Source organism: Gopherus evgoodei, chromosome 19 (genome assembly GCF_007399415.2).
Source record: "Gopherus evgoodei ecotype Sinaloan lineage chromosome 19, rGopEvg1_v1.p, whole genome shotgun sequence".
Lineage (NCBI taxonomy): Eukaryota > Metazoa > Chordata > Testudines > Testudinidae > Gopherus > Gopherus evgoodei.
In genome coordinates, this window is record NC_044340.1 from 16317026 (window position 1) to 16334676 (window position 17651).

Genomic DNA, 17651 nt, shown 5'->3' on the forward strand with positions numbered 1-17651 from the left:
GGTCACTGGAGGGGAGGACAGCTACTGGAATGGAACAAGGGCCATGCTCTAGGGAAGCAGCCCTGGGGTCTGTGTTTGTGAAGACAAGAGAAAGGACAGCCAGACCAGGGAGGCTGACAAGGGGTAGGAGTATGTCAGCACTACAGTACAAAACTCATAGCTGGTCTAGGTCGCTGACTCAGGGTTCATGGTTTGGGCTCCAGGGTTATAAAATTACAGTGTAGAGTTTGGGCTCAGGGCTGGAGCCTAGTTTCTGAGATCCCACAAGTGGGGAGTTCCAAAACTGAGGCTGCAGCCTGAGCGTCTACACTGCAATTTTATAACCCCACAGCTTAAGCCTGACTTAGCTGACCTGGGCCAGCCGGAGTCTTTTATTGCAAGGTAGCTATCCCCTAGCAGACCAGCAGAGGGACTATCCTTGAAAGCCAAGAAGAAGCTGCAGAAGGACTTTGGCTAGGGTGTATTTTCTCACAATAGGGCAGATGGGGAGCAAAAGAAAGCCTGGGTGTGGCAGAACATGCCAGAGCTGGGATATGAGGTGTGCTGTTGGACTGTGGTTTGGCATTCTCCTGGATTATGTGCATTCTGTGTGGGATAAACTGACTGTGTTTGGGGCTTCCAAGGACTATGTGTTTATGCAGAATAATAAACTAGCCTTGGGAAGGGGTAATACTGGACACAAGAGACCATCTGGTGGAATCTTTAATGAGCCTGAGAGGGAAAACAGAGGCAGTTATCCTGACGTTGTGCCCACCTGCAAGGAGGCACTCGGAGGGGAGGGGGAATTGTAGCAAGCACAATAAAAGTATCATGCTAAACATTTCAATCGCAACAATACTTGTCTTCAACTATACAGCAATGGTGCTATTCCTGCACAGAAGACTCTGGGCTACATTCTCCGGTCCTTACTTAAGCAAAACTCCTGTTGACTCCAAAGAGACTGTGCCTGGCTCTGTTACCACTTCAGAAAACACTCTTCATCTGAAAACTAGAATTCAGTGTAACCACAAAACATAATACAATTCTACTGTGCAGTACTAATGAGTGCTAGATTGGTGGGGAACTAGTTGTCTGATCATCTCATAGTATACATCACCTCTGGGGACTCTGCTGGTTTAAATCTGGCTCCTGGGCTGGTAGTAACTGAAAGCTACCAGCTGATGGTGCTATGGTGCCCCACTTGTGAGGTCTGAAGTTTTAATTCCAGCAGCAATATTCTGATTGGGCCACATTACATGTGACAAACACCTGCACTTCCACAATGTGTCCAGATCAGCACTGCCCTCTGATGGATATTGTCAGTGCCAGATATGCTAAGGGATGTAATAATATCACCAACGGGTTACAAAACCCAGGACACCACTCCCTAGAAGAATAAACAGGGTTCTGGGTCAAGTTCTACACTGGGAGAGATGGACAAATCTCTACTGCTTTTTTGCTGGTGCTGGATTAATGCACAGATGCACTAGGCCCAGCCCCTAAAAATCAATTATTTAAAAAAAAAAGATCAAAACCAGGCCCCAATTCACCATTTGCCTGGCCATAGGGTACCCACATACAGCAGGGACGGGTGGGTGTGAAATGCTACTTGGCTACCTTGGAAGCCTTTTGCTTCCTCAGTGCATAGGTGTAAATGAGAACACAAAGTGCAGGGTAACATGAGCCCCATGTTTTTAGACTAGAAATGTCTCTTACATCATCACTTTAATGTAAACTAGTGTAGGAAACTGCACTGCCTGAAGTCCTGCCCCTCAGCAGCCTTGGCCATAACATTCAGCGCTGCAGAAGCAGCGATCCAGCCTGTCTCTGCTTTATCCCTTCCTTACACAGAGGATTGGGCAGGGCTGGCCTGGCTGCAAAGTGGGTTCCCTGGGGAGCTGGGCTGAGTGTGCAAACACCGACCTGCCCAGGGGGGCCGCGATTCTTGGGCTCTATGAAGACAGCACAGGGCAGCCCCGAGGGCTCTGCAGCCTCCCTTGCACAGGCTAGACTGTTGGCCTTTGTCGGCTCTGCCAAGCATGATAGCCTTTGCCAAAGTCTTCTGGAACTTAGTGACCCTGCAGCCACCACTAGAGTTCTGCCTAAGCCCCAGGGAAATGGTGAGCTGGAGCTGGTTCGCAAGAACCGGTTGTAAAATTTACAAGCCGGTGTAGAACCAGTTGCTAAAGGGGTGGCCCGGCTTCCCCAGGGGGCAATTTAAAGGGCCTGAGGCTCCCAGCACGGGCTGGAGCCCCAGGCAATTTAAACTGCCACCAGAGCCCCACTGCTGGAGCCCTGGGGTAGGGCTGCAGGGCTCCAGCAGCTATTTAAAGGGCTGGGGTGGTAAAAGCAGGGATAGTTCAGTGTGGGGGGAGGGATAGCTCAGTGGTTTGAGCATTGGTTTGCTAAACCCAGCCTTATGAGCTCAATCCTTGAGGGGGCCATTTAGGGACTGGTCCTGCTTTGAGCGGGGGGTTGGACTAGATGATCTCCTGAGGTCCCTTCCAACCCTAATAATCTATGATCTTGGGAGCTCATCGCTGCCCCAGGGGACTGCAGCTTCAAGACCTCTGAGAGACCCTACTTATCCCCTTAGTACTGCTGGGGAGACCCCCCCATTCCTTCCCTCTGCCCCCCAGCAGTGAGGAGAGCCTCCCCTCTCTCATCATTGACAGAGACCCCTATGTGCTCTCTCCTGTGTGAGCACTGGGGATGCAAGTGTCCTTCATTTCCTACACGCTTTCCCCCATCTTGTAAGGGTGACCCCCATTCCTCCCCAGTAGCAGGGGTGACTGAAGATTATTACTGTTTATTTCCTATCTCCCTAGTGTTGGAAAAAGCCTAGAGAACCCCAGCCTCTGCTCCTAAGACAATCTGTATTTTAAATATCACCTGGGTGGGAGAGCCCAGACACGGCTCATGCTGACAGGGCAGCAGGTGCTGGGTGGGAAAAACCAGAGAGAGCTTGAACTGACTGGACAGGCGGTGCTGAGCAGGAGAAGCCTGGACGTGGTTCACACTGAGCCACCTCCAGAAGGGCTGGGTGGGATGGGCAAGAGGAAAGGGAAAGTCCAGAGGCGGCTTGTGCTAAGAGGACAGGGGTCACTGGGCAGAAGCCTGGCAGCAGTTCACACTGACTGGGCAGAGGTGCTGGACAGGAAAGCCCAGAGGTGGCTCACACTGACTGGGAAGGAGGGGCTGGGCGGGAAAACCACTGACGAGTCTCCCGCTGACTGGGGAGGAGGGCTTGGCAGGAGAAGCCTGGAGGCAGCTCATGCTGACTGGGTAGGAGATGCTGGACAGGAAAGCCCAGAGGCGGCTCGTGCTGACTGGGCAGAAGCAGCAGGCTGGGGTAACCTGTTTGGAGGTTTGTACTGACTGGGCAGAGGCGCTGGGCGGGAAAGCTGTCAGGAGCCCTGCACTTACTGGCCAAGAGGGCCTGGTTTGGAAAGCCCTCAGGCGGCTTGCCCTGACGGGGCAGGAGATGCTGGGTGGGAAAGCCCTGAGGCGGCTCAGGCTGACTGGGCAGGAGTTGCTGGGTGGGAAAGCCCTCAGGCACCCTGCATTGGCTGGGCAGGAGGCTCTGCGCAGGAGAAGCTGGAAGCAGTTTGCACTGACTGGGCTAAGGTGCTGAACTGTAAAGCTCACAGGTTGCTCAAGCTGACTGGGTAGGAGACGCTGGGCAGGAAAACCACTGAGGTGTCTCACGCTGACTGGGCAGCAGGTGCTGGGTGGGAAAAACCAGAGAGAGCTTGAACAGACTGGACAGGCGATGCTGAGCAGGAGAAACCTGGACGTGGTTCACACTGAGCCACCTCCAGAAGGGCTGGGTGGGATGGGCAAGAGGAAAGGGAAAGTCCAGAGGCGGCTTGTGCTAAGAGGACAGGGGTCACTGGGCAGAAGCCTGGCAGCAGTTCACACTGACTGGGCAGAGGTGCTGAACAGGAAAGCCCAGAGGTGGCTCACACTGACTGGGAAGGAGGGGCTGGGCGGGAAAACCACTGAGGAGTCTCCCGCTGACTGGGGAGGAGGGCTTGGCAGGAGAAGCCTGGAGGCAGCTCATGCTGACTGGGCAGGAGATGCTGGACAGGAAAGCCCAGAGGTGGCTCGTGCTGACGGGGCAGAAGCAGCAGGCTGGGGTAACCTGTTTGGAGGTTTGTACTGACTGGGCAGAGGCGCTGGGCGGGAAAGCTGTCAGGAGCCCTGCGCTTACTGGCCAAGAGGGCCTGGTTTGGAAAGCCCTCAGGCGGCTTGCCCTGACGGGGCAGGAGGTGCTGGGTGGGAAAGCCCAGAGGTGGCTCAGGCTGACTGGGCAGGAGGTGCTGGGTGGGAAAGCCTTCAGGCACCCTGCATTGGCTGGGCAGGAGGCACTGGGCAGGAGAAGCTGGAAGCAGTTTGCACTGACTGGGCAGAGGTGCTGAACAGTAAAGCCCAGAAGTGGCTCACGCTGACTGGGAAGGAGGGGCTAGGCGGGAAAACCACTGAGGAGTCTCCCGCTGACTGGGGAGGAGGGCTTAGCAGGAGAAGCCTGGAGGCAGCTCATGCTGACTGGGCAGGAGATGCTGGGTGGGAAAGCCTTCAGGCACCCTGCATTGGCTGGGCAGGAGGCTCTGCGCAGGAGAAGCTGGAAGCAGTTTGCACTGACTGGGCTAAGGTGCTGAACAGTAAAGCTCACAGGTTGCTCAAGCTGACTGGGTAGGAGACGCTGGGCAGGAAAACCACTGAGGTGTCTCACGCTGACTGGGCAGCAGGTGCTGGGTGGGAAAAACCAGAGAGAGCTTGAACTGACTGGACAGGCGGTGCTGAGCAGGAGAAGCCTGGACGTGGTTCACACTGAGCCACCTCCAGAAGGGCTGGGTGGGATGGGCAAGAGGAAAGGGAAAGTCCAGAGGCGGCTTGTGCTAAGAGGACAGGGGTCACTGGGCAGAAGCCTGGCAGCAGTTCACACTGACTGGGCAGAGGTGCTGGACAGGAAAGCCCAGAGGTGGCTCACACTGACTGGGAAGGAGGGGCTGGGCGGGAAAACCACTGACGAGTCTCCCGCTGACTGGGGAGGAGGGCTTGGCAGGAGAAGCCTGGAGGCAGCTCATGCTGACTGGGTAGGAGATGCTGGACAGGAAAGCCCAGAGGCGGCTCGTGCTGACTGGGCAGAAGCAGCAGGCTGGGGTAACCTGTTTGGAGGTTTGTACTGACTGGGCAGAGGCGCTGGGCGGGAAAGCTGTCAGGAGCCCTGCGCTTACTGGCCAAGAGGGCCTGGTTTGGAAAGCCCTCAGGCGGCTTGCCCTGACGGGGCAGGAGGTGCTGGGTGGGAAAGCCCAGAGGTGGCTCAGGCTGACTGGGCAGGAGATGCTGGACGGGAAAGCCCAGAGGCGGCTCGTGCTGACTGGGCAGAAGCAGCAGGCTGGGGTAACCTGTTTGGAGGTTTGTACTGACTGGGCAGAGGCGCTGGGTGGGAAAGCTGTCAGGAGCCCTGCGCTTACTGGCCAAGAGGGCCTGGTTTGGAAAGCCCTCAGGCGGCTTGCCCTGACGGGGCAGGAGGTGCTGGGTGGGAAAGCCCTGAGGCGGCTCAGGCTGACTGGGCAGGAGTCACTGGGTGGGAAAGCCCTCAGGTGCCCTGCATTGGCTGGGCAGGAGGCTCTGCGCAGGAGAAGCCTGGCAGCAGTTCACACTGACTGGGCAGAGGTGCTGAACAGTAAAGCCCAGAAGTGGCTCACGCTGACTGGGAAGGAGGGGCTAGGCGGGAAAACCACTGAGGAGTCTCCCGCTGACTGGGGAGGAGGGGCTTAGCAGGAGAAGCCTGGAGGCAGCTCATGCTGACTGGGCAGGAGATGCTGGGTGGGAAAGCCTTCAGGCACCCTGCATTGGCTGGGCAGGAGGCTCTGCGCAGGAGAAGCTGGAAGCAGTTTGCACTGACTGGGCTAAGGTGCTGAACAGTAAAGCTCACAGGTTGCTCAAGCTGACTGGGTAGGAGACGCTGGGCAGGAAAACCACTGAGGTGTCTCACGCTGACTGGGCAGCAGGTGCTGGGTGGGAAAAACCAGAGAGAGCTTGAACTGACTGGACAGGCGGTGCTGAGCAGGAGAAGCCTGGACGTGGTTCACACTGAGCCACCTCCAGAAGGGCTGGGTGGGATGGGCAAGAGGAAAGGGAAAGTCCAGAGGCGGCTTGTGCTAAGAGGACAGGGGTCACTGGGCAGAAGCCTGGCAGCAGTTCACACTGACTGGGCAGAGGTGCTGGACAGGAAAGCCCAGAGGTGGCTCACACTGACTGGGAAGGAGGGGCTGGGCGGGAAAACCACTGACGAGTCTCCCGCTGACTGGGGAGGAGGGCTTGGCAGGAGAAGCCTGGAGGCAGCTCATGCTGACTGGGTAGGAGATGCTGGACAGGAAAGCCCAGAGGCGGCTCGTGCTGACTGGGCAGAAGCAGCAGGCTGGGGTAACCTGTTTGGAGGTTTGTACTGACTGGGCAGAGGCGCTGGGCGGGAAAGCTGTCAGGAGCCCTGCGTTTACTGGCCAAGAGGGCCTGGTTTGGAAAGCCCTCAGGCGGCTTGCCCTGACGGGGCAGGAGGTGCTGGGTGGGAAAGCCCAGAGGTGGCTCAGGCTGACTGGGCAGGAGGTGCTGGGTGGGAAAGCCTTCAGGCACCCTGCATTGGCTGGGCAGGAGGCTCTGCGCAGGAGAAGCTGGAAGGAGTTTGCACTGACTGGGCTAAGGTGCTGAACAGTAAAGCTCACAGGTTGCTCAAGCTGACTGGGTAGGAGACGCTGGGCAGGAAAACCACTGAGGTGTCTCACGCTGACTGGGCAGCAGGTGCTGGGTGGGAAAAACCAAAGAGAGCTTGAACAGACTGGACAGGCGGTGCTGAGCAGGAGAAGCCTAGACGTGGTTCACACTGACTGGGCAGAGGTGCTGAACAGTAAAGCCCGGAAGTGGCTCATGCTGACTGGGAAGGAGGTGCTGGGCGGGAAAACCACTTAGGTGGCTCACGCTGACTGGGCAGAGGCGCTGGGCGGGAAAGCTGTCAGGAGCCCTGCGCTGACTGGGCAGGAGATGCTGGACGGGAAAGCCCAGAGGTGGCTCGTGCTGACGGGGCAGAAGCAGCAGGCTGGGGTAACCTGTTTGGAGGTTTGTACTGACTGGGCAGAGGCGCTGGGTGGGAAAGCTGTCAGGAGCCCTGCGCTTACTGGCCAAGAGGGCCTGGTTTGGAAAGCCCTCAGGCGGCTTGCCCTGACGGGGCAGGAGGTGCTGGGTGGGAAAGCCCAGAGGTGGCTCAGGCTGACTGGGCAGGAGGTGCTGGGTGGGAAAGCCTTCAGGCACCCTGCATTGGCTGGGCAGGAGGCTCTGCGCAGGAGAAGCTGGAAGCAGTTTGCACTGACTGGGCTAAGGTGCTGAACAGTAAAGCTCACAGGTTGCTCACGCTGACTGGGCAGGAGATGCTGGGCGGGAAAACCACTGAGGCAGCTCACGCTGACTAGGGAGGAGGCGGCGCTGGGCAGGAAAACCACTGAGGCAGCTCACGCTGACTAGGGAGGAGGCGGCGCTGGGCAGGAAAACCACTGAGGCAGCTCACGCTGACTAGGGAGGAGGCGGCGCTGGGCAGGAAAGCCACTGAGGTGTCTCACGCTGACTAGGGAGGAGACGCTGGGTGGGAAAACCACTGAGGCAGCTCACGCTGACTAGGGAGGAGGCGGCGCTGGGCAGGAAAGCCACTGAGGTGTCTCACGCTGACTGGGGAGGAGACGCTGGGTGGGAAAACCACTGAGGTGTCTCACGCTGACAGGGCAGGAGACGCTGGGCGGGAAAACCACTGAGGTGTCTCACGCTGACTAGGGAGGAGGCGGCGCTGGGCAGGAAAACCACTGAGGTGTCTCACGCTGACTAGGGAGGAAGCGGCGCTGGGCAGGAAAGCCACTGAGGTGTCTCACGCTGACTGGGGAGGAGGTGCTGGGCAGGAAAACCACTGAGGTGTCTCACGCTGACTGGGGAGGAGGTGCTGGGCAGGAAAACCACTGAGGTGTCTCACGTTGGCTGGGCAGGAAAACCACTTAGGTGTCTCACGCTGACAGGGCAGGAGACGCTGGGCAGGAAAACCACTGAGGTGTCTCACGCTGACAGGGCAGGAGACGCTGGGCAGGAAAACCACTGAGGTGTCTCACGCTGACAGGGCAGGAGACGCTGGGCAGGAAAACCACTGAGGTGTCTCACGCTGACTAGGGAGGAGGCGGCGCTGGGCAGGAAAACCACTGAGGTGTCTCACGCTGACAGGGCAGGAGACGCTGGGCGGGAAAACCACTGAGGTGTCTCACGCTGACAGGGTAGGAGACGCTGGGCGGGAAAACCACTGAGGTGTCTCACGCTGATTGGGGAGGAGCCGCTGGGTGGGAAAGCTCTCAGGCAGTCTGCCCTGGCTATGCAGAAGGCGCTGGGCAGGAAAGCCCAGAGACATCTTGCACTGACTGTGTAGGAGGCATTGGGCGGGAAAGCTCTCAGGTGGTTTGCCCTGGCTATGCAGAAGGCTATGGGCGGGAAAGTCCAGAGGCAGTTCACACTGACAGGCAGAGGTTCAGAGTGGGAAAACCCAGAGCTGGCTCTTGCTGACTGGGCTTTAGGCGCTGGGAGAAAAACCCGAAGCTGGGTGGAGTGGACTGGGCAGAAGGGGCTCGGTGTGAGAAGCCCATGGGTGACTTGTGCAGACAGAGCAGAAGATACTGGGCAGAAAAGCCCAGAGGGAATTCATGCTGATTAGGCAGCAGGTGCTGGGCGGGAAAGCCCAGAGGCAGCTCACAATGACTGGCCAGGAGGCACTGGGTGGGGAAAACCACTGAGAGCTCAGGCTGACTGGGCTGTAGGAACTGAGGGGAGAGTCTGAAAGTAGGTTGTGCTGACTGGGCAAAAGGTGATGGGCGGGAAAACACAAGAGCTGGGTCGCTCTAGATATGCAGTAGGGGCGGGCTGGGAAACCCCAGCAGTGGCTCGTGCTGACAAGGCACGTGGTGCTGGGCGGGAAAGCTCAGAGACAGCTCATGCTGACAGGCCAGGAAACACAAGGCAGAAAAATTCAGAAATGACATGCGCTGATTGGACAGAAGCAGCTAGGCAGGAAAACCACTGAGGCACAATGGGCTCCATGGGCAGGATACACTGGGTGCGAAAAGGGGGAAATGGTTCCACTAATTGGACAAGAAGAATTCAGTGTACAACATTAAAGGCATGTTGTACTAACTTCCCATGAGGCCTTAGATGTGAAATACCTGTGAAGCCCTGAGCTGACTGGGAAAGAGGAACAGAGTAGGAAATATCTTAGGATTTTCCTGCTGACAGGGCAGAAGGAGCTAAATTGTCATACAAGCTATCCTGCTTTCTGCTAAGAATTGGTGCAGACAACTAGGAATTCGGGTAATTTCAAGGAGGGGCGAGGACCTTGTCCATTTAATCTGAATTGACCTTGCAATCGTGGTATCCACTGAGCCCGCTTCACCTCTCTCTCTTTCTCTCTCCTTCTAGCAACTCAAAGCACAAAATGAAGACGACGACAGAAGCACCAAAGAAGCTGCAGGAAAAGAGAAGAAAAGGCCAGTCAAAAACCACGCACACATTACACACATGGCCCTCCCTGTGGCACTTGCACTTGTCCGCATAGGCTTTATCCCCCTGGAGGGACCAGGGGAAAGGACCTCTCCGTAAACGGAGATCAAGGTCCGCTCCTCGCCAAGAGAAATGCTTTATGGGCCCATCCCGCACCTGCGGCTGAGTGACCCCCCTTTAAGAAGGGTTGAGGTCTCTGTGCATTTCAGCTCTTCAGGACTTAGCCTTTAACATGCCCTGTGCCACTGATCTCTCCCTGTAAGGAGGGTTTGGGTCTCCTTCCCCACCCTTATTGAGCCACAGGTCACTTTGACACGCCTGGGAAAAGGACCGCCCTGTAAGCAGGGCCTAAGGTCTTATCCCTCTCATTCTTAAACTAGCAGAACCCCTTTGTGCCTCTGGCTGAGTGACCCCCCTTTAAGAAGGGTCGAAGTCTCTCGGGCATTCTACTATTTTAGGACCTAGCCTTTAAAATGCCCTGTGCCAATGACCTCTCCCTGTAAGAAGGGTGCAGGTCTCCCCTTTCTAGCTTGTCTTGGGCCACTGGCACTTGTTGGGCAAAGAGACCACCCTCTACTGAGGGAATGGAGGTCCCTCCTTTTCCGCGCTCTTGGCAATGGCCCATTGAAATGCCCCTGGCTTAAGGACCACCCTGTAAGGAGGGTTTGGGTCTCTTTCGCCATGCGTATGAAGCCACAGGTCACTTTGACAGGCCAGGCAAAAGGACCGCCCTGTAACTAGGGGGTAAGGTCTTAGCCCTCTCGTTCTTAAACTAGGACAGCCTCTTTGTGCCTGTGCCTGAGTGACCCCCCTTTAAGAAGGGTTGCGGGTCCAGTTCTGTTAGTTGCAGACAATTCCCCGAGAATGATTTCTATTTGGCTTTTTTGGGCTTTGACCTGAAATCTTACTAGTGACCCGTGTACTTCTTCTCCGGGTCACATATAACCCGGTGTGGCGAAGGGGCGGCTGTCAGGGGACGGTGGAGGCCGTGAAAAATTCGACCCTTCTTTCCCAGAGAGCCAACAAATCGGCCCAAGTTCCCTATTTCACAAAGTCTGGAACTGAACAGGTGAGGAAGCGGGCTCCTTACAGAGCCTCACTTCCACGCAATCCTTCCTCGTCTCCTCTTGCCCTGCCCAATTTACACTGCCCAATCAACCTCAGCTTTCAGCCCGTGTTTGATTCGGCACAAGAAAGACGTTGCTGCACGTAGCGTTTGTTAATGGTACAGCTTCGGAGAGCTCTGTGTCCGAATTCCAGGCCTTTTGTTTCTTTGGTGACAGACCGAGGCTATTCCCAGGGCTATGTTTGCAGTGATTGCTGTGGCTGTCCTTTTGGAAATGTGCTGATGCTCAGCTGGTGTAGGTACTTGGCGTGGTATTCAGAGCTTGCACGTGAGTGCACCTAACCCTACTAACAGGACTGTCTTTTGGTCAAGATCAGGGGGGCACAAAGTTGACATTTTCTTGGTGGGGTAGGAAGGTAAGTCGGGAAGGGTGTTGCCGAGGGATGGAGGATTTAATGGTAATGGGAGACTCAGGGGGACTCCTCCCTTACCTGTTCATTGCCAGATCTTTTCACACTGGGGACTTGCCCCCCTTCTTTAAAGGAGGACTATTTTCCTAAACAAAGGGTGACCGCCCTGTACTCAGGGATCAGGTCTCTTTCCCTTTTCTCCTCTCTGCCTTTGCCCTTTTAATGCCAAAGTCCCTGGCTGGGCAAAGAGATCCCCCTCTACCGAGGGATTGCAGGTCTCTCCTTCTCCGCCCTCTTGGCAACGGCCCTCTGTGATGCCCCTGGCTTAAGGACCACCCTGTAAGGAGGGTTTGGGTCTCCTTCGTCACGCTTACGTAGCCACAGGTCACTTTGACATGCCAGGCAAAAGGACTGCCCTGTAACCAGGGTGTAAGGTCTTAGCCCTCTCCTTCTTCGACTAGGAGAGCCTCTTTGTGCCTGTGGCTGAGTGACCCCCCTTTAAGAAGGGACGAGGTCTCTCTGGCTTTCTACCATTTAGAACCGAGCCTTTAATATGCCTTGTGCCACTGACCTCTCCCTGTAAGAAGGGTGCAGGTCTCCCCTTTCTAGCTTGTCTTAGGCCGCTGGCACTTGCTGGGCAAAGGGACCACCCTCTACTGAGGGAATGGAGGTCCCTCCTTTTCAGCGCTCTTGGCAAGGGCCCATTGTGATGCGCCTGGCTTAAGGACCACCCTGTAAGCAGGGTTTGGGTCTCCTTCCCCATCCTTATTTAGCCACCTGTCACTTTGACACCCCAGGCAAAAGGACCGCTCTGTAACCAGGGCCTAAGGTCTTATCCCTCTCATTCTTAAACTAGGAGAACCCCTTTGTGCCTCTGGCTGAGTGACCCCCCCTTTAAGAAGGGTTGAGGTTCCACTTCGGTTAGTCACCTTAAATGGCACTAGAATGATTTCTACTTGGCTCTTCTGGGTTCTGAAGTCAAATCTGATTTGCGTCCCATGGATTTCCTCTCCGGGACACATGGAACCAGGTGTGGCGAAGGGGCGGCTGTAAGGGGATGGTGGAGGCCGTGAAAAATTCAACCCTTTCCTCAAAAAAGCCTAGAAATCACCAAAGTCCAAAGTGAGCTCCCTCTAACTAGGGTGCAGGTTTTTCTCTCACTTTCCCAAGATTACACTCCCCTTTGAAAGCTAGTTCTAGAAAGCAGCCTCTTGAGAGAGTGAAGGGTCTGCCCTTGTAGCTGCCCTGTGCCCGTGGCCTCCTCACGCTCTCAGCCAAGTCAAAGCCCAGCGCACTCTGCATCCAGATGGCCCTGAGTTCGGCTGCAAGCTCTCCTGCCTTCTGCTACGGATTGCCGCCGAAGCCGAGGAATTGGGGTAATTTCAAGGAGGGGCGAGGACCTTGTCCATTTAATCTGAATTGACCTTGCAATCGTGGTATCCACTGAGCCCGCTTCACCTCTCTCTCTTTCTCTCTCCTTCTAGCAACTCAAAGCACAAAATGAAGACGACGACAGAAGCACCAAAGAAGCTGCAGGAAAAGAGAAGAAAAGGCCAGTCAAAAACCACGCACACATTACACACATGGCCCTCCCTGTGGCACTTGCACTTGTCCGCATAGGCTTTATCCCCCTGGAGGGACCAGGGGAAAGGACCTCTCCGTAAACGGAGATCAAGGTCCGCTCCTCGCCAAGAGAAATGCTTTATGGGCCCATCCCGCACCTGCGGCTGAGTGACCCCCCTTTAAGAAGGGTTGAGGTCTCTGTGCATTTCAGCTCTTCAGGACTTAGCCTTTAACATGCCCTGTGCCACTGATCTCTCCCTGTAAGGAGGGTTTGGGTCTCCTTCCCCACCCTTATTGAGCCACAGGTCACTTTGACACGCCTGGGAAAAGGACCGCCCTGTAAGCAGGGCCTAAGGTCTTATCCCTCTCATTCTTAAACTAGCAGAACCCCTTTGTGCCTCTGGCTGAGTGACCCCCCTTTAAGAAGGGTCGAAGTCTCTCGGGCATTCTACTATTTTAGGACCTAGCCTTTAAAATGCCCTGTGCCAATGACCTCTCCCTGTAAGAAGGGTGCAGGTCTCCCCTTTCTAGCTTGTCTTGGGCCACTGGCACTTGTTGGGCAAAGAGACCACCCTCTACTGAGGGAATGGAGGTCCCTCCTTTTCCGCGCTCTTGGCAATGGCCCATTGAAATGCCCCTGGCTTAAGGACCACCCTGTAAGGAGGGTTTGGGTCTCTTTCGCCATGCGTATGAAGCCACAGGTCACTTTGACAGGCCAGGCAAAAGGACCGCCCTGTAACTAGGGGGTAAGGTCTTAGCCCTCTCGTTCTTAAACTAGGACAGCCTCTTTGTGCCTGTGCCTGAGTGACCCCCCTTTAAGAAGGGTTGCGGGTCCAGTTCTGTTAGTCGCAGACAATTCCCCGAGAATGATTTCTATTTGGCTTTTTTGGGCTTTGACCTGAAATCTTACTAGTGACCCGTGTACTTCTTCTCCGGGTCACATATAACCCGGTGTGGCGAAGGGGCGGCTGTCAGGGGACGGTGGAGGCCGTGAAAAATTCGACCCTTCTTTCCCAGAGAGCCAACAAATCGGCCCAAGTTCCCTATTTCACAAAGTCTGGAACTGAACAGGTGAGGAAGCGGGCTCCTTACAGAGCCTCACTTCCATGCAATCCTTCCTCGTCTCCTCTTGCCCTGCCCAATTTACACTGCCCAATCAACCTCAGCTTTGAGCCCGTGTTTGATTCGGCACAAGAAAGACGTTGCTGCACGTAGCGTTTGTTAATGGTACAGCTTCGGAGAGCTCTGTGTCCGAATTCCAGGCCTTTTGTTTCTTTGGTGACAGACCGAGGCTATTCCCAGGGCTATGTTTGCAGTGATTGCTGTGGCTGTCCTTTTGGAAATGTGCTGATGCTCAGCTGGTGTAGGTACTTGGCGTGGTATTCAGAGCTTGCATGTGAGTGCACCTAACCCTACTAACAGGACTGTCTTTTGGTCAAGATCAGGGGGGCACAAAGTTGACATTTTCTTGGTGGGGTAGGAAGGTAAGTCGGGAAGGGTGTTGCCGAGGGATGGAGGATTTAATGGTAATGGGAGGCTCAGGAGGACTCCTCCCTTACCTGTTCATTGCCAGATCTTTTCACACTGGGGACTTGCCCCCCCTTCTTTAAAGGAGGACTATTTTCCTAAACAAAGGGTGACCGCCCTGTACTCAGGGATCGGGTCTCTTTCCCTTTTCTCCTCTCTGCCTTTGCCCTTTTAATGCCAAAGTCCCTGGCTGGGCAAAGACAGCCCCCTCTACCGAGGGATTGCAGGTCTCTCCTTCTCCGCCCTCTTGGCAACGGCCCTCTGTGATGCCCCTGGCTTAAGGACCAGGGCCTAAGGTCTTATCCCTCTCATTCTTAAACTAGGAGAACCCCTTTGTGCCTCTGGCTGAGTGACCCCCCTTTAAGAAGGGTTGAGGTTCTACTTCGGTTAGTCACCTTAAATGGCACTAGAATGATTTCTACTTGGCTCTTCTGGGTTCTGAAGTCAAATCTGATTTGCGTCCCATGGATTTCCTCTCCGGGACACATGGAACCAGGTGTGGCGAAGGGGCGGCTGTAAGGGGATGGTGGAGGCCGTGAAAAATTCAACCCTTTCCTCAAAAAAGCCTAGAAATCACCAAAGTCCAAAGTGAGCTCCCTCTAACTAGGGTGCAGGTTTTTCTCTCACTTTCCCAAGATTACACTCCCCTTTGAAAGCTAGTTCTAGAAAGCAGCCTCTTGAGAGAGTGAAGGGTCTGCCCTTGTAGCTGCCCTGTGCCCGTGGCCTCCTCACGCTCTCAGCCAAGTCAAAGCCCAGCGCACTCTGCATCCAGATGGCCCTGAGTTCGGCTGCAAGCTCTCCTGCCTTCTGCTACGGATTGCCGCCGAAGCCGAGGAATTGGGGTAATTTCAAGGAGGGGCGAGGACCTTGTCCATTTAATCTGAATTGACCTTGCAATCGTGGTATCCACTGAGCCCGCTTCACCTCTCTCTCTTTCTCTCTCTTTCTAGCAACTCAAAGGACAAAATGAAGACGACGACAGAAGCACCAGAGAAGCTGCAGGAAAAGAGAAGTGAAGGCCAGTCAAAAACCACCCAGACATTGTACACATGGTGCTTTGTGTAAAGATGGCTCGGCCTTTACAGTTGTTCACATAGACTTAATGTACTCTCTCTTTCGTGAGGAACTCAAAATGTAAATTAGAGAAGATATTCGAAATATTGTAGCCTCCGCATGGTTCTCATCCTATTAGGTTTTTAGTGTCTCTGGAATGTTATATCCACTTTCAACTTCTGTAATCTTCCTTAGAAGTTTAGGGTGCTCAGCACGTTGCAGAATGGGGTCCTATGTGAATCATGTGGCAAGTGATTTGCCTGTTTGTCTTCATGGTATATATCTACAACTCAGTGTGGAGTCTTGAGCTTGATTTTGATTTTTCAGAGAGACAACGTAGTTGAGGTAATATTTTTTACGTTAACCATCTTTCTATGTTATTTATATATTTTTCCCTTAGTCTTTTGTGAAGGAGGGTATTACATGTCCCTATATTTTTGTTCTTCTCTTTATCTTGTGTATAGTTAATAAGCTACAAGTTTTAAGAAACTGTAACTATCAAATACAGAATGGTATGATGAAGCTGTTAATTTATTTGAAGAAGGCTGATATAAATTAAATTTTAAAAGGAAATAAATAAATGGTACTGTCACATGATGGCTAGCTCCTTTAAATGAAGTGGGTCCAGTACCTCTGTTCCAACATCGGTGCATTTCATATTGACTCGATTGAGAGAGTGGGGTGGCACTTGAAGCTAATAAATGAGTGGAAGACTCCTGTGAGAAAGGGGAATGTCCCTTGAAGACGATGGGAAGTTGGTTGGGGAAAGATAGCTACAGGAGGGGTATGAGTCCTAGAACAAGGGCCACTCTCTAGAGAAGCAGCCCTGGGGTCTGTGTTTGTAAAGACAAGAGAAAGGACAGCCAGACCAGGGAGGCTGACAAGGGGAAAGGGTATGTCAGCACTACAGTACAAAACTCATAGCTGGTCTAGGTTGCTGACTCAGGGTTCATGGTTTGGGCTCCAGGGTTATAAAATTACAGTGTAGAATTGGGGCTCAGGGCTGGAGCCCAGTTTCTGAAATCCCACAGTGGGGAGTTCCAAAACTGAGGCTGCAGCCTGAGCGTCTACACTGCAATTTTATAACCCCACAGCTTGAGCCTGACTTAGCTGACCTGGGCCAGCCGGAGTTTTTTATTGCAAGGTAGCTATCCCCTAGCAGACCAGCAGAGGGACTATCCTTGAAAGCCAAGAAGAAGCTGCAGAAGGACTTCGGCTGGGGTGTATTTTCTCACAATAGGGCAGATGGGGAGCAAAAGAAAGCCTGGGTGTGGCAGAACATGCCAGAGCTGGGATATGAGGTGTGCTGTTGGACTGTGGTTTAGCACTCTCATGGATTATGTGCATTCTGCGTGGGATAAACTGACTGTGTTTGGGGCTTCCAAGGACTATGCGTTTATGCAGAATAATCAACTAGCCCTGGGAACGGGTACTACTGGACGCAAGAGACCATCTGGTGGAATCTTTAATGAGCCTGAGAGGGGAAGCTGAGGCAGTTACCCTGACATTGTTGTCCCCAGCTGCAAGGAGGCACTCTTAGAATCACGGAATATCAGGGTTGGAAAGAATCTGACGAAGTCATTTAGTCCAATTCCCTGCTCAAAGCAGGACCAATTCCCAGACAGATTTTTGCCCCAGATCCCTAAATGGCCCCCTCAAGGATTGAACTCACAACCCTGGGTTTAGCAGGCCAATGCTCAAACCACTCAGAGGGGAGGGAGAATTGTGGCAATCAGAACAAACATATCATGCTAAACATTTCAATTGCAACAATACCTGTCCTCCAATATACAGCAATGGTGCTATTCCTGCACAGAAGACTCTGGGCTACATCCTCTGGTCCTTACTTCAGTAAAACTCCTGTTGACTCCAAAGAGACTGTGCTTGGCTCTATTACCACTTCAGAAAAACATCACTCTTCATCTGAAAACTAGAATTCAGCGTAACCACAAAACATAATACAATTCCACTGTGCAGTACTAATGAGTGCTAGATTGGTGGGGAACTAGTTGTCTGATCATCTCATAGTATACACCACCTCTGGGGACTCTGCTGGTTTAAATCTGGCTCCTGGTAACTGAAAGCTACCAGCTGATGGTGCTATGGTGCCCCACTTGTGAGGTCTAAAGTTTTAATCCAGCAACAATATTCTAATTGGGCCACATTACATGTGACAAACACCTGCACTCCCATAATGTGTCCAGATCAGCACTGCCCTCTGATGGATAATGTCAGTGCCAGATATGCTAAGGGATGCAATAATATCACCAACTGGCTACAAAACCCAGGGCAGCACTCCCTAAAAGAATAAACAGAGTTCTGGATCAAGTTCTGCACTAGGGGAGATGGGCAAATCTCTGCTGCTTTTTGCTGGTGCTGGATTAATGCACAGATGCACTAGGCCAGGCCCTTAAAAATAAATTATTTAAAAAATAGATGAAAACCATTCCCCAATTCACCACTGGCCTGCC

At 53.8% G+C, this 17651-nt stretch overlaps 2 long non-coding RNA genes across 2 annotated transcripts; one reads left to right on the forward strand and one right to left on the reverse strand.

Moving 5' to 3' along the window:
- Nucleotides 1–9410: 9410 nt before the first annotated feature.
- Nucleotides 9411–15096, reverse strand: LOC115637363. Its single transcript, XR_003997242.1, has 3 exons — nt 15018–15096; nt 12462–12567; nt 9411–9526 (listed from the first exon to the last, which is right to left on the reverse strand). It is a non-coding gene; the product is annotated as an uncharacterized LOC115637363 (long non-coding RNA).
- LOC115637364 lies at nt 10743–15158 on the forward strand. The gene is made up of 3 exons (XR_003997243.1): nt 10743–11866; nt 14424–14969; nt 15078–15158. It is a non-coding gene; the product is annotated as an uncharacterized LOC115637364 (long non-coding RNA).
- Nucleotides 15159–17651: the final 2493 nt, after the last annotated feature.